Source organism: Scyliorhinus canicula, chromosome 8 (genome assembly GCF_902713615.1).
Source record: "Scyliorhinus canicula chromosome 8, sScyCan1.1, whole genome shotgun sequence".
Taxonomy (NCBI): Eukaryota; Metazoa; Chordata; class Chondrichthyes; order Carcharhiniformes; family Scyliorhinidae; genus Scyliorhinus; species Scyliorhinus canicula.
The window spans coordinates 185,021,078-185,047,793 of NC_052153.1; the positions used below are offsets into that span (position 1 = coordinate 185,021,078).

A 26,716-nucleotide genomic window follows, 5' to 3' on the forward strand; every position below is an offset into this window, starting at 1 on the left:
TGAGGGATAACGCTTTATCCCTACCAGTTCTAATTTGTGTGTTCCTATGCATAACCCTTGCAATTTTCACAAGACTCAATATTTCCTGTGCTCCATTCCCCTTGCAATAAAGGTCAATACCCATTTGCTTTCCTAATTGCTTGCTGGACTTGCAGGTTAACTTTATAAGTTCCTTGTACAAGTACATCCAAGTTTCTCTGAACATCATTGCTTCTCGGCCTTTTGGCTAAGATCAAGTGTAGTATCTGCTCAGCCTTTTGGCTCAGATTTGGTATGTCTCTCTTGTGGGGACCATGAATTGGATTCAATTTGAATTGGTTTTTGGAGCAGACAAGGAGCTGGATTAGGGGTTCCCCCCTGTCCACACTCTGAGCCCTGGCTGTGTAACTCAGAAACAGTAATTTAAAAAAATTTCTCTGAACATCAACATTTACAAGTTGCATGTCTTTTGGAAAATATTCTCCTTTTCTGTTCTTACAAACAAAGTGACAAACCTCACATTTCACTCCATTTCTCACTTTGCTGGCCATCCATTTAACCTCTTTATTTCTTTGCAACCTAGCTTCTATTTCCCCTATTCATAAACGTTTTGGTGGCCCTTCACTGGTCTTGAAAACAATCCCAATACTCAGACTTATTTGTTGTCAAATTACAAGCCACTCCTATTAATCTAATACAATCCTTAATTTCCTTAGTAAACTACAGATGGATACTTCCTAATGAGCTTTCGTGTTTTAATGGAACATATTTTTGGCAAAAAATTTGAATTGCTTTTCTAGCCGTTTCCCATTGTCCATTTATTGCCATATCTTTTAGTCCATCGACCCAGTCAACCTTGGCCAGCTCTCCCCTCATACTTCTGTAATTGGCTTTAGGCATCACAGTCCAGATGCGCAGGTTAGGTGGATTGGCCATGCTGAATTGCCCCTTAGTGTCCAACGGTTAGGTGGGGTTACCGGGTTACAGGGATGGGGTGGAGGCGTGGGCTTATGTGGGGTGCTCTTTCAAGGGCCGGTGTGGGCCCGATGCGCCGGGTGGCCTCCTTCTGCACTGTGAATTCCACAAACAGTAAGCCATTCAGCCTGGTCCAATTGTTCGATTGTGATTCCGCAGTTTTCAACTCAATTCACTACTGTTTTCATCATGAAGCAGCCCATTCCAGTCTGCAGCAAGTCTTGGATAACAGCCAGGCTTGGGGTGACAAGTAGCACTTACGGTGGGTGCAATTTAACCACCACGTTGCCCCAATTCCACGATTCTCCCACCTCCAGGGACTGTGTAACATCACTCCAAGGTGGTGGTCCTGTGTCAGCACAGTCAGTGGGTGAATATACAAGGTAAGAGTGATGATAAATCGCTGTAAGGAAAGCTCTGATTCTCCTCAGTTTATGCCAAAGTCTGTCTCCTGTCATTTTGCTGACAACACACACACCCATCCTCTGAATGGGGTCTACATTGGGAGTGTTTAATCTTGGACCACTGTGCCCGGGGGGAACAGGAGGTGGGGGTGCAGACAGGCCTGCTGTGAGGATTAAAGTGACAGATGCTTCACATGTATCAGGTGAATACTTGACATTTCCATTTTCCCTAGCTACAGATAGTGATCCCCCCCCCCCTCTTCCCCCACACTGCCCACTCAGCAATCCTCAATCTTCTTGATCTTCCATGGTCTTCTGCTATGTCTAGGTGTGTCCCCAGGATGCGCATCAGAGGTGGAGACAGCCTGCTGCTTTCCACACCCTGTGGCCTTTGATGCCCTTGGCAGACAGCCTCTGAAGGGCCTAGAGCCGGAGGGCCCCAATCGGCTAACTGGTGTCACTGGCAGTGCCGTGCCACCCTATTCAGCCTGCAGCCCTTGAGATGCGCTGGTGTCAGCAGGGGAGTGGGGGGGCAAGCTCTGAGTTGACCTCCAGCGCTTCCTCCTCCTCGACAATGTCCATTGGACCCAGGGGGACTCCATGGAATGGAGGGGCAGTTGGGCTATCTTTTCCTGCGGGATCAAAGAGAGGGCATTGTGAGCTGCACGCTCGATGGAACAGGGGAGGGGGCCTATGGCAGATGGCATGTCTGGCACCGTGCCTGGATATGAAGGAGTTGCGCTGGGGAACGACAAGCATGAAGATCGGATGTGGAGACGGTGTGAGGTGTCAGCCATTGACTTTGAGGGGAGCCGGTGGCAGGCGGAACTGATGCCAGGAGAGAGCTGGTAACTTACCCTTGCAGCTCAGTGGAGGTTATTAGTCTTCTTCCTACATTGTACAGTGGTCATGGTCATGCTGCCCGAACCGACAGCCTCTGGCCATTGCCTCTCAGGCGACATTGGTGGCCTTGCGGCTAGCCCTCCAAACTCCTCTGGGGAACAGGTTGTCCTGTCTTGCGTCCACAGCCTGGCCAGGTCGGCATCGCGAAAGCGAGGAGCAGGTCTGCGCGCTGCTATGCTCGTGTGTTGACTGGTCTGAGTGGTGAAGGGGCATTTAAAAGCAGCTCTCCCTTGTTAGCAGCGAGCTACTGAGGTGCGAGTCTGGCGAATCAGACGTCTAGACAGCCATTAATGGCAAGTAGCTCATGGGGGCTCATTTCCAGCACTTTGTGCCGTTAAATGCAGACCATGATCTCGCCAACTCAACCATCGAGAAACACCCGTTAATCACGCTTAGAATGACATTTGTCCGTTAAATCGCGCAGTGGCGTCAAAGTGCCAATTAATGATCATCTCTGCATGGAAAGCCCAGTCGTTTCCACAAGACTTGCAGTAGCAGCACCATCCCCAAACTCCCAGAATGAATATTTTGAGAGCCATGAGCACTCAGAAGCTGAACTGAACTAGCCACAATGCCGCCGCAGTTACAAAATAGAGCACGGTCAACCTAATGTAGGATTTTCTCATGTTTACCTTGTAGTGGGCATGCAAGCAAACGGAGAAAGGAAGGCGAGGCAGAAATTCTAATCAAAGAAAATGTGCTTAGTATTTGCGTTTTAAAAAAGCTTTCATAGTACCACTCTATCAAACAGAGCAAGAGAAATAAGGTGCAAAGAACAAACAGCCTCTCGGGATCTGAGCACGAGATTGCTGGAATTGGATAGTATTACAGCACAACAATTGCAATGACATGGTTTTATTGCTCAATAAGAATGAGGAACTATTGTTGACCTTATTCTAGGTTTTACTGTTTTGAATTCTGAAACAATTCCATGGTTTTCTGCAGTGTACTAAGTAGTGAATGATTAAACTCATAATGGCTTCAACAGAATTTTTGTGAACAAATTTGCCATCTTATTCTTTTTATTGCTTCTCAGAAGTGCAGAGTCATGGCATGACTATATTTATTGTCCCTCCCTGATTGCCATGAAATGGTAGTTACGGGCCTGTTTCTTGGAAGTAATTTAGCCGTTACGGTGATAGTGTGCACACAATAATGTATCGCAAGAAACAGTGCTCTATAATGATGTTATGTAGATAATTAAATTGGATTTTCTAATGCAGCAGACAGAGAAATAACGTACCGACTGGTGTCACTAATCTGTTCCCAGCCAATGTTTGTCTCAAATCAAATTCTACTGAGGCCACTTCAGAAGAACTGGATTAGGATTGATTTTTGGAAGATACCAAAAGAAATCTCCCATGGTGGTGCTCATGTCTCCACTCTCTGCCACATGTTCCCATGCACTCCTCTTCCTACGCACTAGCACAGGGTTTTTCAAAGTGCGGATAGGTCGCGGGCGGGTGTCAGAGAACTGTGGAGCGATTGGTCGCCTCATTCCCACGGTGGCCGCAAACACGGGAGAAGCGGCCAACAGCCGCTACTGGCTTTTGCATGAAGAATAGCGGCCGTTACTGCCTTTTAAAATGGAAATAAATGAGACTGTGTGGAGTCTTCCGGCCAGAAGCGGCAGCAGAGAGCAGGTCATGCATCCTGCGTGCACACTTGATGTCAGGTATCCTCCAGGTAGTTTTTGTGGTGCCAAATCACGAAGCCAGAGACTAAAATAGACACTTTACCTATTGGGCAGGATATCACAACAGAATCTTCTGCAGAGAGCTTATCAGGAGAGTCCAGGTCAGGACAGAGCAGTGCTCGTGTTATATCTGTAGAGAGCTCCAGGGCCTCTGGGTAGCAGCCTCCAAAGAAAAAACTTAACTCGGGAACAAAGCAGTATAAAGATGATTTCTTGAGGTATGATTTTGTCAATTATACCAATGCAAATAAGGATGTAAAGTTCACGTGTGTTAAATACAGGAAAGTACTGGCAAATGAGAGAAGTTCCAGATTCTGAAAAAGAAGTGATGGGTGAAAGATTCCTTGCGAGATTGAGACCCTATAGTCAGTTATTGATTTGGAGCTGACTCCAAATTAAAAGACTATGCTGCTGTAGCTGAGCTGCAATACCACATTAAAAACATGCCAAAAGCCCATGGGGCTGTTAGCATTCTGGTGTAGCATCTCCCAGGAGTATTCAGTCCTGAGTTAAAAAAAAAGCTTTTGTTGCAATTGCCCTTCACAACGACCTACATGTGAGAGGTTGGATTTTCCATTTTCATAAAGATGAAGACGGCACAAAGGAACTGGCTGAAGTCTCCACCCGAGATGTGCATTGCCCTCTCCTCCTTTGAACCTGATTCAAGTGAGATCGTGAGGACCAAGCAGGCTCCCCTTTTGGAGTTAACAGTACGCGAACGTGGCGTGTGTCACAAAGGTCGATTGGAGTAGGCCCCGAAGATCGGCCACCCTCCCATGAAAAAGATGAAAAAAACTGCACTAGCATGTCCTTTCTTTCACTCTTTTATTCCTCTTTGACACTTCTGGGAGAAAAGGCTCCCTTCTGTACGGAGAGATTCTGCGAAAAGGGATTATCTGAAATCACAAACTGAAACAAGAAAGTGATGAGCACCCCAGCAAGCACGAGCCATTCAGCTATGGCCAAAGTCAGTGTTTTGGGAGAAAATGGGGGGGGGGGGGGGGGGGGGGGGTGCCAAGTTGGAAGACAAATAGCACTGGGATAAAACTGCAGAGAAAACTGGTATGGAAAAAGGAAAATGAGAATGTGAAAACAGATGGCAAGGGAGTTAGAAGTAAAATATACGGCATCAAACAAAGGAGTAAAAGATAAGCCACAAAGTCGAAAAATACAAGGAGGAATGATCAGTTTGCGCAATATAGTAGGAACCAAAAACTGCAACGATAGAGAGCAGAGCAGACGTGGTTTGAGATGCTGCTGCATGAAGGCTTGCAGGACTTTGTGCAGTTATGTCAGAGGCCAGTGGCTTTCCTTCTTTAACTCTACAGCACAGGGGAGGGGGTTAGGAGAATAGCAGCTTGCATGGAGGATGGTGGAGTGGAAGAGGGGTCCGAGGGTGGGGTCGGGGCATTGAGGAGTAAAAGACAGAAGAGCCTGGCATGGTGGGGGGATTGTGGGATCAATAAGTCAAAGGTAAGAAAATGAGGGGTCAAAAAAGGGGAGTGTCAGTGCTGACCACATGTGGGTTCATCTTTGGACGCTGGCTGGCAGAATCTTGACAGGGTTTAAAACTCCACTCCCAACATTTCAATTATCCTTGCTGAGCGTGATCTGAGACAATGTCTTTTACCATGCATAGAAGGGAGGGTCAACCGAGCCTGCAAGTTCAAGTCTGTTCTACAGAGTGGGGATTACACACTGGACACTGACATGAACATTCAATAAGAAAAAATGACAAAAATGTCCTCAACTCCCTGGAACCATCAGTGCGTGCCAACCATCAGGCGTGCCAGTCTTTTGCCCTCAAAGTTTCAACAAATAACAATGATCCACACATGAATCAAGCGAAGCCTACATAATGCAAATTATTTGCAAGTGAAATTTAAATTTGAAAAAAAAACCCATGCGACCTTTGTGCTTTCAGAAGACTTATGTTAATGAAAATGGATTTGGGCATGAAAGTTTTGGTCATAATGTAGGGCCTCCTTGTTTGCCCTGGAGGCTCTTTCATAGCCCACCCGCAATGACTGCATTATCAGCTCTCAGCAGGTTTCACGGCTGAAAGGCTTCCCCACCACATGATCACATGTGTCTCCTGTGCATGCCACATGGTCACAAGTGTCTCCTGCGCATGCCACGTGATCACACGTGTCTCCTGTGTGTGCGCCACTGACACTTTACATTTTAATTGTAATTGCGAGGGAAACAAGAAAATGCAAGAGAGTGGATTTGTGCACACTTTCAGTTCTGCTTCATTAACAGCGCACCACTGACAAATTTCTGTCCAATACATATTTTCCTTTAGTCATCTTTTCGCCATCCTTTTCTCCTAAAGATAATAAGCCAGAGTAAAATAAGCCAAAGTTACAAAGATATGAAGTGCCCTTGATTGTGCCCAAGTCTGCATTCTTCACATGGGGACACTGGGATATTCAACCAAAGGAGGAATCATAACGAAACCGAAACTTACCTGGTGTCCAGCAGAGGTATGATCACAGGACAGGAATGGAAGAGGAATCCCAGCTGTTTGTTTACTCCCTAGCTACTGGGGATAGAGATTAATTGTGATATCTCCTATTGTGTCCAGCTTGAAGTAAATTAAAACAGCACAAAACAAGAATTGATTCCAGGGTATTTTGGTCTGTATAAATGAACCATGCACAACTTTGCATAGCCATTGAGAGAGCATATGGTCAGCAAGTGACTTGATCAAAAATCATTTATCGGTGACAGCTGCTTTCCCCTTCAAAGCACTGCATTACAAATTTCACTGTGGCTTTCCATTAAGATATCTAAATATTACTCTGGTTTAATCAATCAATAACTGACTGTTAATCAAGTCATGCTTCTTGCCACTATATCCAAAGTCACTTCACTGCTTCAATGGTCCCATTTCTGCAAACGTGCAAAGGATGACTGGATGGAGAAATTATAAACAATTAAAACTAAAATACAGGCCTTTTGCAGTTACCATTATTCCATTATTAGAACCGAGAAACAGTATTGCTGTCTTAAAACTCAGCCAATCACCTACATTTTATAATTTGATGTATTTGCCAATTTAGTTAAAGATCTTGCCCCCATGGTAGATAGGGTTGCTAGATGTCGTATTTCCCAGTCCCTCTTTTCTTTCTTCACTCGTGGACTCTTCTGTTTCCAGTGGGCATTGTCGAGTGTTTCCTTCTTTCTTTAAACCTGGCTGGCGGTTGCTGGAGCGCAAGCTGAGGTAAAACGGCCTGTGCCTCACCTCTACATTTAGTTTATCCCCAGAAGGCCAATTCTGACCTCTTCCTTTGATCAGGAGGCCCTGGCCATTCCTGACTAGAGCCCTCCCACCCTCTTGTCAATGTTGTGACCCTGGCCCTCCCCGACTTCTCAGTCCTCCATTGAGTCGATACTGGCTGTGGAGTGCATGCCACCAGAGGCAAATGCGAGGTCAGTGCTAGTTAACCATAAAGCCTAAGCTCGATCCAGTCCCCGTTCCCTAGTGACCAGGACTTGGGGCCTATAGTCTATCCCTCTAGCTCTGCTTCTCTCTCTCTAGCTCTGCTTCTTAAGCAAAAAGACAAAAATGTTTTTTTTAGGTAAACTCTGATGCATGGCACTTTATTGCTCTTTTTTTTAAAATATCAATTTATTTATTTAGCACGGTTTTATTTTTGCTGAGCAAGCTCTTGAGGTCAACACGCCATTATGACTGTCAACATAACATATTGTAGGGCAGCACGGTGGCCTAGTGGGTAGCACAGCTGCCTCACGGCGCTGAGGTCCCAGGTTCGATCCCGGCTCTGGGTCACTGTCCGTGTGGAGTTTGCACATTCTCCCCGTAACTGCGTGGGTTTCGACCCCACAACCCAAAAATGTGCAGAGTAGGTGGATTGGCCACACTAAATTGCCCCTTAATTGGAAAAAATAATTGGGTAATCTAAATTTATTTTAAAAAAACATACCATATTGTTTCAGTGACTGATGTACAATGACGCCCAGGTCCCTTTGTAGGTCAAGCTTTCCCAATTTGTCACCATTTAAATAATAGTCTACCATTCTGTTTTCTCGACCACAGTGGAGAACTTAACACTTACCACGTTATACTTCACCTGCCACATATTTGCCCACTCACTCAACTTGTCTAAGTCATCTTGAAGCTTCTTAACCTTCTCCTCACCACTCATATTCCCTCCAAGTTCCGTGTCATCAGCAAACTTGGAAATATTACTTTTGGTTTCCTCATCCAAATCATTGATGCATGTTGTGAATACCTCGGGCCCAAGCACTGATTCCTGCAGGGCCCCACTGGTCACCAGTTAGCAATTCAAAAAGATCTGTTTCCTGTCTGCTAACCAATTCTCAATCCATGCCAATATATTGCCCCCAATCCCATGCACTTTAATTTTGCACAGTAAACTATTTATCAAAAGCTTTCTGAAAATCCAAATACACTACATCCACTTGTCTACTCTGCTTGTCACATCCTCAAAAAACTTCGGTAGATTGTCAAATATGATTTACCTTTCATAAATCCATGCTAACTTCATCTAATCCCATTGATATATTCCATATGTCCTGTAATCACATCCTTTATAATAGACTCGAGCATTTCCCTACTACTGATTTTAGGCTAACCGGTCTATAATTCCATGTTTTGTCCCTCTCTCCTTTTTTAAATAACAGAGTTATATTTGCCACCCTCCAATCTGCAAGGACTGTTCCAGAATCTACAGAATTCTCGAAGTTGACTACCACGCATCCAGTATTCCCATGGCCACCTGCTTTACTACTCTGGGATGTAGATTATCTGGTTCTGGGGATTTATCTACTTTCAGTCCCATCAATTTTTCCAGCATCATTTTTTTAGTAATACTAATTTCCTTCAAATCCTCCTCATCAGACCCTTGGATCTCGAGCATTCTGGGAATTTATTTGAGTCTTCCTCTATGAAGACCGAACTAAAATAGTTGTTTAATTGCTCTCCCATTTTCTTGTTTTCTATTATAAATTCTCCCGTTTCAGACTGCAAGGGGTCTTCATTAATCTTTATCTTTTACATGCCAATAGAAGCTTTTATAGTCTTCTTTCATGTTACTTACAAGTTTACTTTGCACTCTAATGTCCCTTCTTAATCAATCCTTTGGCCCTCCTTTGTTGCATACTGAACTGCTCCCAATTCTCAGGGTTACTACTTTTTCTAGCAACTTTATACAAGTTCACCCGATGTTTGTGCCTATCTATTTTCATTGTTTATTTTATGTTTGCCCTATGTTTTTCTTTTCATGTAGGGAATGATCTGTTTGAGCTGTATGCAGAACAATACTTTTCATTGTACCTCATTACACATGACAATAAACAAATCCAATCCAATCCAACTTCTCTTCGGATCTAATATTAGCCTTAATTTCGTCCGTTGGCAATTGTTGAGCCGCTGGTTGTGTTTTTGTGTCAGAAAGGAATTTAGAACTGTTGCAATGCATACATTCGTTCCTTAAACATTAACCACAGCCCATCCACCATTATGCCTTTTAATCAAGTTTCCCAATCTATCTTCGCCAACTCGTACCTCATACCTTCCTAGTTTACGAATTTTAGATGAGGGACAATAGTTTCAGATCGGACTTCTTCACTTTCCACCTTAATGAAGAATTCTATCATGTTATGGTCGCTGTTACCTAAAGAACCCCGCACAATAAGATTACTAATTAACCCCTTCTCATTGCATAATATCAAATCTAGGATAACATGTTCCCTCCTCGGTACTCGGCATTTTGGTCTAAAAATAAACCTCATACAGAAGAGATTTTATATATATTCTATGATATATTCTATCATATAACTAATTTGGCAGGGGAATGGGAATCGGATTTGTAGTCCAGCAACTAAGGAAGCCGATATTCAGGACGCCAAAGTGTGTAGTGACACAGTGGGGAAGGTAACACTGACAAAGGAGAATAGTTGCAGGCAAGGAGATGGGTTGAACTGTGTATACTTCAACGCAAGAAGCATCAGGAATAAAGTGGGTGAACTTAAGGCATGGATTGGTACTTGGGACTACGATGTGGTGGCCATCACGGAAACTTGGATAGAAGAGGGGCAGAAATGGTTGTTGGAGGTCCCTGGTTATAGATGTTTCAACAAGATTAGGGAGGATGGTAAAAGAGGTGGGGGGGGGGGGGGGGTGGCATTGTTAATTAGAGATAGTATAACAGGTACTGCGTGTATTTGATATGTATGTCTCTGTCAGGCAGGGAAGAGATGGTCGAGTGAGGGAACCATGGTTGACAAGAGAGGCTGAATGTCTTGTTAAGAGGAAGGAGACGACTGATGTAAGGCTGAGGAAACAAGGTTCAGACAGTGCGCTGGAGGGATACAAGATAGCCAGGAGGGAACTGAAGAAAGGGATTAGGAGAGCTAAGAGAGGGCATGAAAAATCTTTGGCAGGTAGGATCATGGAAAACCCCAAGGCCTTTTACACATATGTGAGAAATATGAGAATGACTAGAGCGAGGGTAGGTCCGAACAAGGACAGTAGCGGGAGATTGTGTATTGAGTCTGAAGAGATAGGAGAGGTCTTGAACGAGTATTTTCCTTCAGTATTAACAAACGAGAGGGGCCATATTGTTGGAGAGGACAGTGTGAAACAGACTGGTAAGCTCGAGGAGATACTTGTTAGGAAGGAAGATGTGTTGGGCGTTTTGAAAAACTTGAGGATAGACAAGTCCCCCAGGCCTGATGGTATATATCCAAGGATTCTATGAGAAGCAAGAAATAAAATTGCAGAGCCGTTGGCAATGATCTTTTCGTCCTCACTGTCAACAGGGGTGGTACCAGGGGATTGGAGAGTGGCGAATGTCGTGCCCCTGTTCAAAAAAGGGAATAGGGATAACCCTGGGAATTACAGGCCAATCAGTCTTACTTCAGTGGTCGGCAAAGTAATGGAAAGGGTACTGAGGGATAGGATTTCTGAGCATCTGGAAAGACACTGCTTGATTAGGGATAGTCAGCACGGATTTGAGAGGGGTAGGTCTTGCCTTACAAGTCTTATTGACTTCTTTGAGGAGGTGACCAAGCATGTGGATGAAGGTAAAGCAGTGGATGTAGTGTACATGGATTTTAGTAAGGCATTTGATAAGGTTCCCCATGGTAGGCTTATGCAGAAAGTAAGGAGACATGGGATAGTGGGAAATTTGGCCAGTTGGATAACGAACTGGCTAACCGATAGAAGTCAGAGTGGTGGTGGATGGCAAATATTCAGCCTGGAGCCCAGTTACCAGTGGCGTACCGCAGGGATCAGTTCTGGGTCCTCTGCTGTTTGTAATTTTCATTAATGACTTGGATGAGGGAGTTGAAGGGTGGGTCAGTAAATTTTGCAGATGATACGAAGATTGGTGGAGTTGTGGATAGTGAGGAGGGCTGTTGTCGGCTGCAAAGAGACATAGATAGGATGCAGAGCTGGGCTGAGAAGTGGCAGATGGAGTTTGAGGTTGTCCATTTTGGAAGGACAAATATGAATGTGGAATACAGGGTTAACGGTAGGGTTCTTCGCATGTAGAGGAGCAGAGAGATCTTGGGGTCTATGTTCATAGATCTTTCAAAGTTGCCACTCAAGTGGATAGAGCTGTGAAGATGGCCTATGGTGTGCTCGCGTTCATTAGCAGAGGGATTGAATTTAAGAGCCGTGAGGTGATGATGCAGCTGTACAAAACCTTGGTAAGGCCACATTTGGAGTACTGTGTGCAGTTCTAGTCACCTCATTTTAGGAAGGATGTGGAAGCTTTGGAAAAGGTGCAAAGGAGATTTACCAGGATGTTGCCTGGAATGGAGAGTAGGTCTTACGAGGAAAGGTTGAGGGTGCTAGGCCTTTTCTTATTAGAACGGAGAAGGATCAGGAGCGACTTGATAGAGGTTTATAAGATGATCAGGGGAATTGATAGAGTAAACAGTCTTTGTCGACAGGAATAGTGCCGGAAGACTGGAGGATAGCAAATGTTGTCCCCTTGTTCAAGAAGGGGAGTAGAGACAACCCTGGTAATTATAGACCTGTGAGTCTTACTTCGGTTGTGGGTAAAATGTTGGAAACGGTTATAAGAGATAGGGTTTATAATCATCTTGAAAAGAACAAGTTGATTAGCGATAGTCAACACGGTTTTGTGAAGGGTAGGTCATGCCTCACAAACCTTATTGAGTTTTTTGAGAAGGTGACCAAACAGGTGGATGAGGGTAAAGCGGTTGATGTGGTGTATATGGATTTCAGTAAGGCGTTTGATAAGGTTCCCCACGGTAGGCTATTGCAGAAAATAAGGAAGTATGGGATTGAAGGTGATTTAGCGGTTTGGATCAGTAATTGGCTAGCTGAAAGAAGAGAGGGTGGTGGTTGATGGCAAATGTTCATCCTGGAGTTCAGTTACTAGTGGTGTACCGCAAGGATCTGTTTTGGGGCCACTGCTGTTTGTCATTTTTATAAATGACCTGGAAGAGGGTGTAGAAGGATGGGTTAGTAAATTTGCAGATGACACGAAGGTCGGTGGAGTTGTGGATAGTGCTGAAGGATGTTATAGGATACAGAGGGACATAGATAAGCTGCAGAGCTGGGCTGAGAGGTGGCAGATGGAGTTTAATGCGGAAAAGTGTGAGGTGGTTCACTTTGGGAGGAGTAACAGGAACGCAGAGTACTGGGCTAATGGCAAGATTCTTGGTAGTGTAGATGAACAGAGAGATTTCGGCATCCAGGTACATAAATCCCTGAAAGTTGCCACCCAGGTTAATAGGGCTGTTAAGAAGGCATATGATGTGCTAGCCTTTATCGGCAGGGGGATTGAGTTTTGGAGCCACAAGGTCATGCTGCAGCTGTACATAACTCTGGTACGGCCGCACCTGGAGTACTGCGTGCAGTTCTGGTCACCACATTATAGGGAGGATGTGGAAGCTTTGGAAAGAGTTCAGAGGAGATTTACTAGGATGTTGCCTGGTATGGAGGGAAGGTCTTACGAGGAAAGGCTCAGGGAATTGAGGTTGTTTTCGTTAGAGAGGAGAAGGCTGAGAGGTGACTTAATAGAGACATATAAGATAGTCAGAGGGTTAGATAGGGTGGACAGTGAGAGTCTTTTTCCTCGGATGGTGATGACCAACACGAGGGGACATAGCTTTAAATTGAGGGGTGATAGATATAGGACAGATGTCAGAGGCAGTTTCTTTACTCAGAGAGTAGTAGGGGTGTGGAACGCCCTGCCTGCAACAGTAGTAGACTCACCAACTTTAAGGGCATTTAAGTGGTCACTGGATAGACATATGGATGAAAATGGAATAGTGTAGGTCAGATAGGCTTCAGGTGGTTTCACAGGTTGGCGCAACATCGAGGGCCGAAGGGCCCGTACTGCGCTGTAGTGTTCTATGTTCTATGAAACTTTTTCCCCAGGTGGAACAAACCATTACAAGGGGACATGAATTTAAGGTAAATGGTGGAAGATATAGGGGGGGTGTCAGAGGTAGGTTCGATACCCAGAGAGTAGTGGGGGCATGGAATGCACTGCCTGTGGAAGTAGTCGAGTCGGAAACGTTAGGGACCTTCAAGCGGCTATTGGATAGGTACATGGATTATGGTAGAATAATGGAGTGTAGATTAATTTGTTCTTAAGGGCAGCACGGTAGCATTGAGGATAGCACAATTGCTTCACAGCTCCAGGGTCCCAGGTTCGATTTCGGCTTGGGTCACTGTCTGTGTGGAGTCTGCACATCCTCCCAGTGTGTGCGTGGGTTTCCTCCGGGTGCTCCGGTTTCCTCCCACAGTCCAAAGATGTGCAGGTTGGGTGGATTGGCCATGATAAATTGCCCTTAGTGTCCAAAATTATATGATCTACGATTAACAAAGCAGTATAAAGATAATTTCTTGAGGTGTGGCTTTATTCATTATGCCAATGCAAATCAAGATGCAAAGCTCATGTGTTTTATATGCAGGGAAGTATTGGCAAATGAAAGATTAAAATGCTGAAAACTTCAATGGTATTTGAAGACGAAGCATGCCGGGTTCGATGACAAAGCTCTTGATTCTTTTCAAAGGGTTCAGCGAGAACTTCATCAGCTGAAGTCCTTAGCAGAAATGTAACATGAATGACAAAGCAAGTGAGATTGTGAGGACCAAGCAGGCTCACCTGCCGCATTAAAGGCAAGTGAAAATGGTGGGTTGCGAAAGCCGGCCGGCGTGGGTCGCGAAGGCCAGCCGGCGTGGGTCGCGAAGGCCAGCCGGCGTGGGTCGCGAAGGCCAGCCGGCGTGGGTCGCGAAGGCCAGCCGGCGTGGGTCGCGAAGGCCAGCCGGCGTGGGTCGCGAAGGCCAGCCGGCGTGGGTCGCGAAGGCCAGCCGGCGTGGGTCGCGAAGGCCAGCCGGCGTGGGTCGCGAAGGCCAGCCGGCGTGGGTCGCGAAGGCCAGCCGGCGTGGGTCGCGAAGGCCAGCCGGCGTGGGTCGCGAAGGCCAGCCGGCGTGGGTCGCGAAGGCCAGCCGGCGTGGGTCGCGAAGGCCAGCCGGCGTGGGTCGCGAAGGCCAGCCGGCGTGGGTCGCGAAGGCCAGCCGGCGTGGGTCGCGAAGGCCAGCCGGCGTGGGTCGCGAAGGCCAGCCGGCGTGGGTCGCGAAGGCCAGCCGGCGTGGGTCGCGAAGGCCAGCCGGCGTGGGTCGCGAAGGCCAGCCGGCGTGGGTCGCGAAGGCCAGCCGGCGTGGGTCGCGAAGGCCAGCCGGCGTGGGTCGCGAAGGCCAGCCGGCGTGGGTCGCGAAGGCCAGCCGGCGTGGGTCGCGAAGGCCAGCCGGCGTGGGTCGCGAAGGCCAGCCGGCGTGGGTCGCGAAGGCCAGCCGGCGTGGGTCGCGAAGGCCAGCCGGCGTGGGTCGCGAAGGCCAGCCGGCGTGGGTCGCGAAGGCCAGCCGGCGTGGGTCGCGAAGGCCAGCCGGCGTGGGTCGCGAAGGCCAGCCGGCGTGGGTCGCGAAGGCCAGCCGGCGTGGGTCGCGAAGGCCAGCCGGCGTGGGTCGCGAAGGCCAGCCGGCGTGGGTCGCGAAGGCCAGCCGGCGTGGGTCGCGAAGGCCAGCCGGCGTGGGTCGCGAAGGCCAGCCGGCGTGGGTCGCGAAGGCCAGCCGGCGTGGGTCGCGAAGGCCAGCCGGCGTGGGTCGCGAAGGCCAGCCGGCGTGGATCAAAAAGGTCAGCTGACGTGGATCGAAAAGGTCGGCTGGCGAGGGTCGCAAAGGTCGGCTGGCGAGGGTCGCAAAGGTCGGCTGGTTGGTAAAAATGGTTCCCAGGCAAAAAAGTTTGAAAAACACTGCCCTATTATGTGACAGTTCCACTGAATAAACTATGAAACCATAACAGTTCATTTCAGTTTGTGCCCTCTGTTTGCTACAATAACGCAAAAACAACCCCATGGCCTTCCTCCCTTTTTAGAGCTGTGTAACCTAACCTCCTATGCTTCAATTAGTTAAACAACTTCCCTTGAAGTGCAATGGTCCATCTCCACCACTTCTTGCAGCAACACATTCCATACTCAGTCAACATTCTGAATAAAGTTCTTTCTGCTATTCCTTTTCCTCACTTTTAGGCCAGTTGAAGTTGTTCACCCCTCATCACTGATTCCCGAACCAAAGAAAATAGTCTCCCTCTATCCTTTCTTCTCAAAACCAGCAAGATGTTTTATAAACTACATTTACCATCCCAACCCTTAATTTGTCTGCTCTGGTGGAAAGAGTGCCTCCAGGATCTCTTCTTTCTTCCAATTCTGGTCTCTTGCACATCCCTGATTTTTTTTTTTCCTCCACCTCTGGTAGGTGTGCCTTCAGCTATCTAGGCCACAAGCTCCAGAATTCCTTCCTAAACGTCTCCGTCCCATTATATCTGTCTTGCCCATCTTGTAGTTGTACCACAGGTCTCTCAGTTTATGATAGTTTTCCATTCTTGGCAAATAAGAGTTTATTGCTTCTATGTTTTCATGTCCTTTTTATAACAGGATGCCAGAAACTGAGTACTACTCTAACTGCAGCACAAAAATGTATACAAATGTATCATGTTTCTTTATTGCTCACGGATTTATGAAACTACCAATTGACCTTTTTTACAGCTTGACCCATCTATCTTCCCAGTCAGTTGGCATGCTGAACAATCTGTTTTATGGTCTCCCTTCACATTCAGTGGAATACTCGAGACTGCCAAGAAACATGTCAGCAGTAGCAGTTCTGGATAGATTTTAAGTTTGTGGCATTAAGTATCTATAACTATAGAGTAAATTACATTGAACTTCCAGCACAGAAACAAGTTATTTGTCTATGTTTGTGTTTCCGCTTTGTTCAAGCCTCATCCCATCCTGCAACATGAGCCTATCTTAGGAAGGCGGACACCAGCGGTTAGAGTAGAAGAAGCCGGTTTCATGAGTAGACACATTCCACATTTTGCACCAAGACTCTACTTCCCATGATTTTCCTTCTGGGGTAAGCTACCCCACAACATTTAAGCTCTACACCACAGTGCACATTCACAAACTACAACCTAGCTGCATGAAGAATGGTCACCTGGGGAAGGCTGACACCAGGTATAATGGGGGCGATTCTCCAAAATGGACATGGTGTTCTCGCCGTTGTGAACGCCGTCGCGTTTCACGATGGCGTGAAACGGGCACGGGGATGACCAATTCTGTCCCCCACAGGGGGCCAGAACAGCGCTAGAGCGGTTCACGCCGCTCTAGCCTCCCTACCCGGCACCAAATGGGTGCTGCGCCAACCCACGCATGAGCAGTTGGGCCACGCCAACCTGCGCATGCGCGGGGGACTTCTTCAGCATGCCAGCCCCGACTCAACATGGCATCGGTGTTCAGGGGCCGGCCGCGCAGGAAGTAGGGTGGGGTAGGGGGGGCGGCCCGCCGATCGGTGTGCCCCGATCACGGACCAGATACCATCAGAGGCCCCCCAGGGTCGGAGGCCCCCCCCCCTCACCACTACAGGCCGCCCCCCAACCCTTCTCGCAGAGTTCCCGCCGGCAGCGACCGGGGCTGACTGGCGCCTGCGGGATTCTGTCGTATCCGCGCAGCCGCTCGGCCCATCCGGGCCGGAGAAACGGCGGCCCCGCCGATTCCAGTGGCCCACAGCGTGTCAAACGCGCCGGCGCAAAATGCACCGATTCGCCGCACCTCGGAGAATCACGCGCCGGCGTTAGGGCGCGGTTGCAGCGATTCTCCATCCCGGCGTGGGGCTCGGAGAATCTCCTCCAATGTTAATGTTTACAGAGTGAATGGAGATCCTCTGCAAAGTAGTCACCCAATCTGCGTTTCGTCTCCCCAATGTAGAGACGACCACATTTTGAGCAGCAAAAAAACTTTTTTAGTTTGAATTAATTGCTGCTTCACCGGAAGGATTGTTTGGGGCCTCGGACAGTAAGGGGAAAGGAAGTAACAGGACAGGTATTACAGCTCCTGTGTTTGTTTCGAAAGATTCCACACGAAGACGAAGTCCACAAACATGACCCCGAGCTTCCAGTGGCCTGTCCATTTTGCTTGCATGCTGACATTTCGAACTTTAGTTTACTTGCACTGTTCCAGTGAAGCTCAAATAAGCTTAATATGCCATAACTTGAAGTTACAGATTGCTGTTGAATACAATTGGTCTACAGCACCTCATGGCCGCGGAATTTTGAGCTGCTACATCTGTTTTGAACCTATCTATTTTTAGCATGCTGGTCATGCCCACATGATGGTCGGGTGCCCCCCTTCCTCCACAAGGACTGTGCCAGCTCACTCTTACCAATACTGTCATGGACAGATGCATCTGCAACAGATAGATTGGTGAAGACCAGGTCAACCAGCTTTTTGCCTCATATTGGTTCTCTCACCATCTACCACAGCTGCGATAGGGCATCATGTCCATCATAATTTGGTCAACTCAATTAGTAGTGCAGCTACTCAGCCATTCTTGGTGATGGACAGTGAAGTTGTCCCACCCAGTGTGCATTCAGTGTCCTTGCCGTTTGACAAGGTGCCACATAAAAGACTGATCCAAAAGGTGAGATTGCAGGGGATTGGGGGTAGAACACTAGATTGGATTGAGGATTGGCTGACTGACAGAAAGCAGAGGGTCAGGATAAATGGGTCCTTCTCTGGTTGGCGAACTGTAACTAGCGGGGTGCCGCAGGGTTCAGTCCTCGGACCTCAACTGTTTACAATCTATATAAATGATCTGCAAGCAGGGACACAGTGTAACATAACAAAATTTGCGGATGATACTAAAATAGGTGGAAAAGCAGGCAGTAAAGAGGAGATACAGATTTTACAGACGGATATAGAAAGGCTAGGAGATTGGGCCAAAATTTGGCAAATGGAGTTTAATGTATATAAGTGTGAGGTTATTCATTTTGGCCAAGAAAATAGAAAGGCAAATTGTCTAAATGGAAAGCAGATTCAAAACGCCGTCTGGGCAGAGGGATCTGGTGAGACCACATCTGGCGTATTGTGTTCAGTTTTAGTCTCCTTATTTGAGAAAGGATGTGGTGGCATTGGAGGCAGTTCAGAGGAGGTTCACCAGATTGATTCCGGGGGTGAAAGGATTGACGTATATGGAGAGATTAAACTGTCTGTGCTTATACTCGCTGGAGTTTAGAAGGATAAGAGGGGATCTGATCGAAGTATATAAGATACTAAAAGGTATTAATAAAGTAAACATAGACCAAATGTTCCCCCTTGTAGGGCAATCTAGAACAAGAGGTCACAGATATAGGTTGAGAGGTGGTAGATTTAGAACTGAGATGAGGAGGAACTACGTCTTGCAGAGCGTAGTGAATTTGTGGAACTTGCTGCCCCATAGTGCAGTGGAATCAGAGTAAGTAAATGGTTTGAAGAGGGAGCCACATATATTTATGATACAAAATAGATTAATAGGATATGGGGAACAGGTAGGGAGGTGGATTGGAGACCAGGAAGAAATCAGCAATGATCTGATTGAATGGCAGGCTCAAAGGGCTGGATTGCCTACTTCTGCTCTTAATTCCTATGAAATGAAAAATCGCTTATTGTCACAAGTAGGCTTCAATGAAGTTACTGTGAAAGGCCCCTAGTCACCACATTCCGGCGCCTGTTCAGGGAGGCTGGTACGGGAATTGAACCGTGCTGCTGGCCTGCCTTGGTCTGCTTTAAAAGCCAGCGATTTAGCCGAGTATGCTAAAACAGCCCCTGTTCCTACCTTCCTACCTATGATCCTACCTTTAGTGCTTCTTCCAAGAGGCATTCAACATGGAGGAATACTGACACATCAATTGAGGGAGGATCACTGATTGTAATGAGCAGGAGGTTTCCTTGCCCACGTTTGGCCTGATGGCATGAGAATTCATGGGATTTGGAGTCAACAACCCAGGGCCAGGTCCTCACGACTGTATATCACTGTGTCGCCACATCTGGTGGGTCTTTCCTACCAGTAAAGAGAGCTAGGAGAGAGCGTTAAATCAAACAAATTGCACTTTTCTGTGCCAAGACACTCAAATAAATAACTTCCACCAGTCTGAGTACAAATAACTCTGTAATTAGCCAATGGCGACGACTCACATTGCTCCACCACAAGAAACCATGACCCACCTCAGTACAGTTCACCCATTATTGAACATGTAAATTATTTATTTTAGTTTCTGGATAGGTTGCAAAACAGAAAGTCACACAGAAATTACCATATGGAATAAGCTTTGTGACCAAATCATTCTGAACAGAGGTCATTTAAAAATCTTTTCATTCCCCTTTCTTTGAACCGCCCATCTAACCTAACGTACCGCAGCATCCTCAAGGGTACACAATGTTCCAAACTAGAGGAACAATTACCAACATGGGCTTGGACATATTTCTGAAGATGAGTTTTGGCATTACACAGCATCCAGCAATTTCTAATTACTTTGTGTTGCATGATTCATGCCCAGGTCCTGCTTTTCTGGATGCACTAAAAGGAACGCTACTTCCTCCGTGGATTTCTGTGCTAACAAAGCCCTTGACCAAGCAATTGTGCCGACAGAATAAATTGACTTGATCAACAATTTTCCATCAAGGCATTTGAATCATTTGAGAGCTTCACAATTTTGCAAAACAGTTGCGAGACAAATTACAGTTCTATTCAATTTACAGCAGTGAAAGGAGAAATTAGTCTGGCCACGCACTCAAAGGTTTTCAAAAATTGGTTGCAGCAATGTGTCAATGGGGATTGCACAAACAGTAACTCAGTCAAAGACAATGTCAGTCTATTGAGACCCAACCATTTTGGTGCTTATTCAGCACTCAAATGATCTTGTTGACCAACTGTTCAAAGAATAAATGAAAACAGAAAGCATTGAAAAATCTCAGCAGGTCTAGCAGCATCTGTGGAGAGAGAAACAGGGTCAACTTTTCAAGTTCATTATGATCACTCCAACATGTTTGGAAGAAAGTCTATCAGGCTCAAAACATTTTCGGCGGAATCTTGCATTTGAGTGCTGGCTGGGGTGAGAAAACTGGTGTGTAGCTCTCCAGTCGCACTGCTGGGTTTTCTGTCCAGATTCTTATTACACAGAGACTCTGGGGGCGTGGTTTGCACCATCAGCGGGACGGGGCCCGATAGAACCAGCAAAGCCAGCTCCACTGACATTGGTGCGTTAAAAAGATACTCTGCCTCCCTCCCCCAAACAATCACCAAGGCAACCCCCACAAGCAACAGGGTAACCACTCCCCTCCAAACACACATAAAAGGGGAACCACCACCCCCAGTGGGCCTTCCCAGAGTGCCTGTCACTGGCACCCCCCCCCCCCCCCCAGCACTGCTAGGGTGCCAGGCAAGTCTTGCAAAATTGCCCCCGTTAACTGTGTTTCTCTCTCCACAGATGCTGCGAGAGCAGTGGTGTTTGTCCAACATTGTTTGTTTTTATTTCAGATCTTCAGTAACTGCAGTGTTTTGCTTTATATTATTATTCAATGATTAATACTGAGCAGTGCAATGCCCTAAAGCCCATCATCCCTTGCCGACTCTTTGAAAGAGCTTTCCAGACAGAGGAGGGGATTGGAAGAGCAGGGAATTGGAGCTTTCTCTACTACCCTGCAAACTCCCAACTCCACGTGGACATCCGATGCCAATTTGAATATTACGATTGAATCCGTTTCCACCACCATTTCAGGCTGTGTATTTCAGATGGCAACAACTCACTGCAAAAACCCATTCTCATCTCCTTTCCTGTTCATTCTCCCCATGTCTGCGTGGGTCTCACCCCCACAAACCAAAAATGTGAAGAGTAGGTGAACTGGCCACGCTAAACTGCCTCTTAATCAGAAAAAAAGAATTGGGTACTCTAAATTTTTTTTTAAATCGCCCTTCCTATTATGACATTACATCTATTGTCTGTCTGTCGCCATACTTTTTAAAGAATTAATACATGGTTTGCAACAAAACTACATTCCTTTAAGGCACAAAAAAACAGCAAGAAAGTGATCTAGCCGTGGCTAACAAGAGAAGTTAGGATTCTACTAGGTTAAAGGAAGAGGTTTATTGGGAAGTTGCCCAAAAAAAAGGAATTATTAAACCTGAGGATTGGAAGCATTTTAGAATTCAGCAAAGGATAAGCAAATAATTAATGAAGAAAGAGAAAGAAAGTAGAATATGCAAACTAGCAAGAAACATAAAAATGGACTGTAAAAGCTCAAATGGGCATGTAAAAAGGAAAACGTTAGTAATTACTAATGTGGACCCATACAGACAGAGACAGGTGAATTTATAATGGGAAATAAGGAAATGGCAGAAAAACGAAATAAATACTTGGTGTCTGTCTTCACAGAGGACGATATAAAAACCCTCCTTTAAATATTAGGGAGACAAGGGACTAGTGAGATTGAGGGGCTAAAAGAAATTAGTATTAGTAAAAAATAGTAGTGCTGGAGAAATTAATGGGTTCTGAAAGGTGTTAAACCCCCTTGACCGGATGATCTACATTCTAGAATGTTGACAGCAGTGGATGTCATCTTTCAAAATTCTATTGATTCTGGAACAGTGCCTGAAGATTGGAAGGTAGCAAATGTAACCCACGGTTTAAGAAAGGCAGGATAGAGAAAACAAGAAACCACAGATCTGTTAGCCCGACTTCAACGGCAGGGAAAATGCTAGAATATATTATAGAGGATCTGATAACTCGGCATTTGGAAAGTATTGGTAGAATTGGTCAGAGTCAACATGGATTTATGAAAGGAAAATCATGTTTGACAAAGCTGTTAAAATTTTTGAGGATCGTATTACTAACAGAATAGAAAGGGAGAGTCAGTGGATGTGGTGTATTTATATTTTCAGAAGGCTTTCGATACAGTTCCACACAGGAGGTTAGTAACACTAGCATGGACTGCAGATTGCACAACGGGTAAAAGTCAGAGAGTCAGAGAAAATACTGGAGAAATTCTCTCTCCACAGATGCTGCCAAACCTGCTGTGCATTTCCAGCATTTTCTGTGTTTGTGTTATAAAAGGTACATTCTCAGGTTCGCAGGCTGCAACAAGTGGCACACCACTTGTACCACAGAGAAGGAAATTGCCATCCTTACCCGGTCTGGCCTACATGACTCTAAACTCATAGCAATATGGTTGACTCTTAACTGCCCCCTGAAGAGCAATTGGGGGTGGGTAATAAATGCTGGCCCAGCCAGCGATGCCCACGCCCCATGAACGGATAAAAAAAGCAAGGTAGCAGCACGGTGGCGCAGTGGTTAGCATTGCTGCCTCATGGCGCCGAGGTCCCAGGTTCGATCCCGGCTCTGGGTCACCGTCTGTGTGGAGTTTGCACATTCTCCCCGTGTTTGCGTGGGTTTCGCCCCCACAACCCAAAGATGTGCAGGGCAGGTTGATTGGCCACGCTAAATTGCCCCTTAATTGGAAAAAATAAATTGGGTACTCTAAATTTATTTTTAAAAAAGCAAGGATCAGTGCTTGGAACACAGCTACTCACAGCCAAAGTCAATGATTTGGATGAGGGGACCAAATATAATATCTCCAAGTTTTCTGATGGCAAAAAACTTGGTGGGAATGTGAGTTGTGAGGAGGATTCAAAGAGCCTTCCAGAGGATTTAGATTGGCAGTTGGAATACAATGTGAATAAGTATGAACTTATCTACTTTGGGAGGAAAAACAGAAACGCAGAGGTATCTGAAATGGGGAGATATTGAGATGCATTGATATCCAAAAGGACTGGGTGTTCTTGATCATGAGTCACTGAAAGCTAACATGTAGATGCAATAAGCAATTAAGGCAAATGGTATGGGAGCATTTATTCCAAGGGGATTTGAGTACAAGACTGAGGAAGTCTTGCAACAATTGGGCTGTTTAGCACACTGGGCTAAATCGCTGGCTTTGAAAGCAGACCAAGCAGGCCAGCAGCACGGCTCGATTCCCGTAACAGCCTCCCCGAACAGGCGCCGGAATGTGGCGACGAGGGGCTTTTCACAGTAACTTCATTTGAAGCCTACTCGTGACAATAAGCGATTTTCATTTCATTTTTTCAATTGTGTAGACCCTTGCTGAGACCACACCTGGAGTATTGCGCACAGTTTTTCTCTCCTTACCAAAAGGAGGATATACTGGCCATAGAGGGAGTGCAACAAAGGTTCACCAGGCGAATCCCTGCAGAAAGGATGTTCATAGAACCATGGAATGTACAGAGCAGGAGGCCATTCGGCCCATCGAGTCTGCACCAGCCCTTGGAAAGAGCTCCCTACTTCAGCCCACACCTCCACCCTATCCCCATAACCCCATCTAACCTTTTTGGACACTAAGGGCAATTAAGCATGGCCAATCTACCTAACCTGCACATCTTTGGACTGTGGGAGGAAAGCAACGCAGACACAGGGAGAATGTGCATACTCCGCACAGTGACCCAAGCTAGGAATCGAACCTGGGATCCTGGAGCTGTGAAGCAACAGTACTAACCACTGTGCAACTGTATGCCCCCCCCCCCCCCTTTCCCCTGGTTACGGCATCTAGAATCCACAACAGTCTCAGAATAAAGGCAGGCCATTTAGGACTGAGATGAGGAGAAATTTCTTCAGTCAGAGGCTGGCAAATCTTTGGAATTTTCTGTTCCAGGTGGCCATGGAGACTCAGTGAATGAGTGCATTCAAAACAAAGGTTGAATAGATTTCTAGATACCAATGGCACCACTGGATAAGAGATGTTTTTCAGGTAGACAGCTTTGAGGAAGATGGCTTTGAGGTAGATGATTCACCATAGTCTGGTTGAATGTCAGAGTAGGTTCAAGGGGGCTAATGGCCTTCTCCTGCTCCTCTGTTCCTATCAGTGAGAATGTGAAGCAAGGGTTAATAGCTAGAACAAGCCAGAATGAATATGGGATATGTTAGTGGAAAATTACAAGTGTAAAAGTTTGTTATTGAAGGAGAACGAACTTGCTGAAATAAGGGAGTTGAATAGCTTTGAGAAACAAGGAAGATGGCCGGATGACAGGGTATGAAATGTGGGAGCCACTTGCAATTATAACTAGCACCTGCTAATTAAGCTAAGACTGCTACATACTCATGTGCCAATAGATAACTTTAAAGTCTGTATAATTATGTACTGGAACTATTGCAATAACAAATTAATAACAAATTTATGCTTTGTAATGGGGGCGAGCTCAAGTGAATGTAAGAGACAGCCCCTAACAATACATATAAAAAAAGGATGTTTCGAGCAAAACTTTGGCACTCTCGGAGGTGGACCTTTGGAATACCTAGAGGGCTGCCCCTATCGCAATAAAGAATATTCTAAAGTACGGACGTGTTCGAGACCGTTTCTTCCGGACTGAGACACAAGTGAATTAGAGACGCATTCACATCAGCAAATGTAACACAGTGGCATAATTGCTAGGTCAAAGCAACACCTTGAGAGGAAGAAAGAAAACCGAGGGAAAAAAATACAAGTATAGCTAAAACAAAGTCCTGAAAAGAGCCAGTCGGTTTACAAAGACAACATGAAATTTCCTGCAAATATCCTGGTAGCACCGTGGGTGCAAGCTTGGGCCTGGCACAAATCATTCAAAAATCACCCAAATAATTTTGCACACCATACTGGACTCCTAAATGATTTCACTGGGCACAGAAACCAGCATGCACACCAAAATTGAACTCAATATTTATTTCATTGATAAAGGGCTTGATCATAATCTAAAACCATTTCATGAAAAGCATGTCAAAAAAGGAAAGGAAAGCATTTATGCAATTAATTTTAATCTCAATGCAGTATGTGTTTCAAAATAACCATGGTGCCCTCTATAAATTCAAAGTGCCGTTCAGAGCTCTGAAGGTGAAAAAGGAGAAACATTTAGTGGCAGCACCACTGTCAGTGCCCTTTATGGACCTCACAAGAGAGTCAAGTAAAAATAAATTGCTCTATTTATAAGGCAGATTTTTCTGTTCACATACTAACATTTCTTCCTGTGCTGCTACAGAAAAAAAAACTTCAATCTAGTTTACTACAATTGAATTATAAATAATTCAGAGAGTAAGTTAGCACTGGTCGTTTCAATTATCTACATAAATGCACTTTTTGATAGCTCTATTACCTGACTCATAATTAATTGATTGTTGAAAGCCATCAGCTTTCTCTGGCCTTTGAAGTGAAACAATTCCGCTTGACATGAAGCTATGCTACTCTAAACTATACTGCTTTGCTGCCATGCGAGAAATAAATATAAGTTACTCAACAGCTGGAAAAAAATGTTTTTTAACTCTTCATTTTCATCACTTTTGATGGCCTTATGAATAAAAGCAGGAGCTAGGGTAGCACCAGGTATTACTGTGGCAGGAGGTTCCAAGTTCCATTCTCCACACTGTTTCCTGATCCAAGTTGCACTCAGCTTGGTATTGCTGAGTAGCATCTTTCTGCTGGGTGAGGAAGGTGCACGGTGGACGGAAAAGTGAAAGATAACCATCCTACCTCACTCCAAAGTAAATAACGAAGAAGGAAGTTACATTCACATTTCACCTCATCATATATTCAAGGACAGGGTTTTTAAAATCGTTTTGCAAAGGTGCATAGGACATAGTAGGAGTGGGCCATTCAGCCCCCTCGAGCCAGTCCCACCATTAAATAAGGTCATGGCTGATCTGTAACCTAATTCCATATACTTGACTTTGGTCCATATCCCTGAATATCTTTGCTTACAAAAATCTGTCTCTAAATTTAACTGATCTCGCTTCAACTGCTGTTTGTGGGAGTGAGTTCCAAACTTCTAGCACCTTCTGAGTGAAGAAGTTCTTCCTAAGATCTCTCCTGAACGGCCCTAATTTTTACACTGTGCCCCCTAGTTTTAGAATGTCCAACCAGTAAAAATAGTTTATCTTTATCTACCCTGTCTGTCCCTAGTTAAGTAAAAAGTCTTACAACACAGGTTAAAGTCCAACAGGTTTGTTTCAAACACTAGCTTTCGGAGCACTGCTCCTTCCTCAGGTGAATGAAGAGGGAGTTTCCAGAAACATTTATATAGACAAAGTCAAAGATGCAAGACAATACTTTTAATGCGAGCATTTGCAGATAATGAAGTCTTTACAGAGCCAGAGAGAAGAGTAACCCCAGGTTAAAGAGGTGTGAATTGTCTCAAGCCAGGACAGTTGGAAGGATTTCGTAAACCCAGGCCAGATGGAGGGGGGTGAATGTAATGCGACATGAATCCCAGGTCCCGGTTGAGGCCGTACTCATGTGTGCGGAACTTGGCTATCAGTTTCTGCTCAGCGATTCTGCATTGTCGCGCTCCTGAAGGCCACCTTGGAGAACGCTTACCTGGAGA

The 26,716-nt window shown here is 45.8% G+C and overlaps 1 protein-coding gene and 1 non-coding gene across 11 annotated transcripts in view; one reads left to right on the forward strand and one right to left on the reverse strand.

Annotated features, from left to right (window-relative positions):
* The window catches only part of clcn3 (chloride channel 3), a 206,171-nt gene that overhangs the window by 97,643 nt on the left and 81,812 nt on the right, over positions 1-26,716 (reverse strand). The window lies entirely within an intron of this gene.
* On the forward strand, positions 207-400 carry LOC119970813. Its single transcript, XR_005461681.1, has one exon. It is a non-coding gene; the product is annotated as a U2 spliceosomal RNA (small nuclear RNA).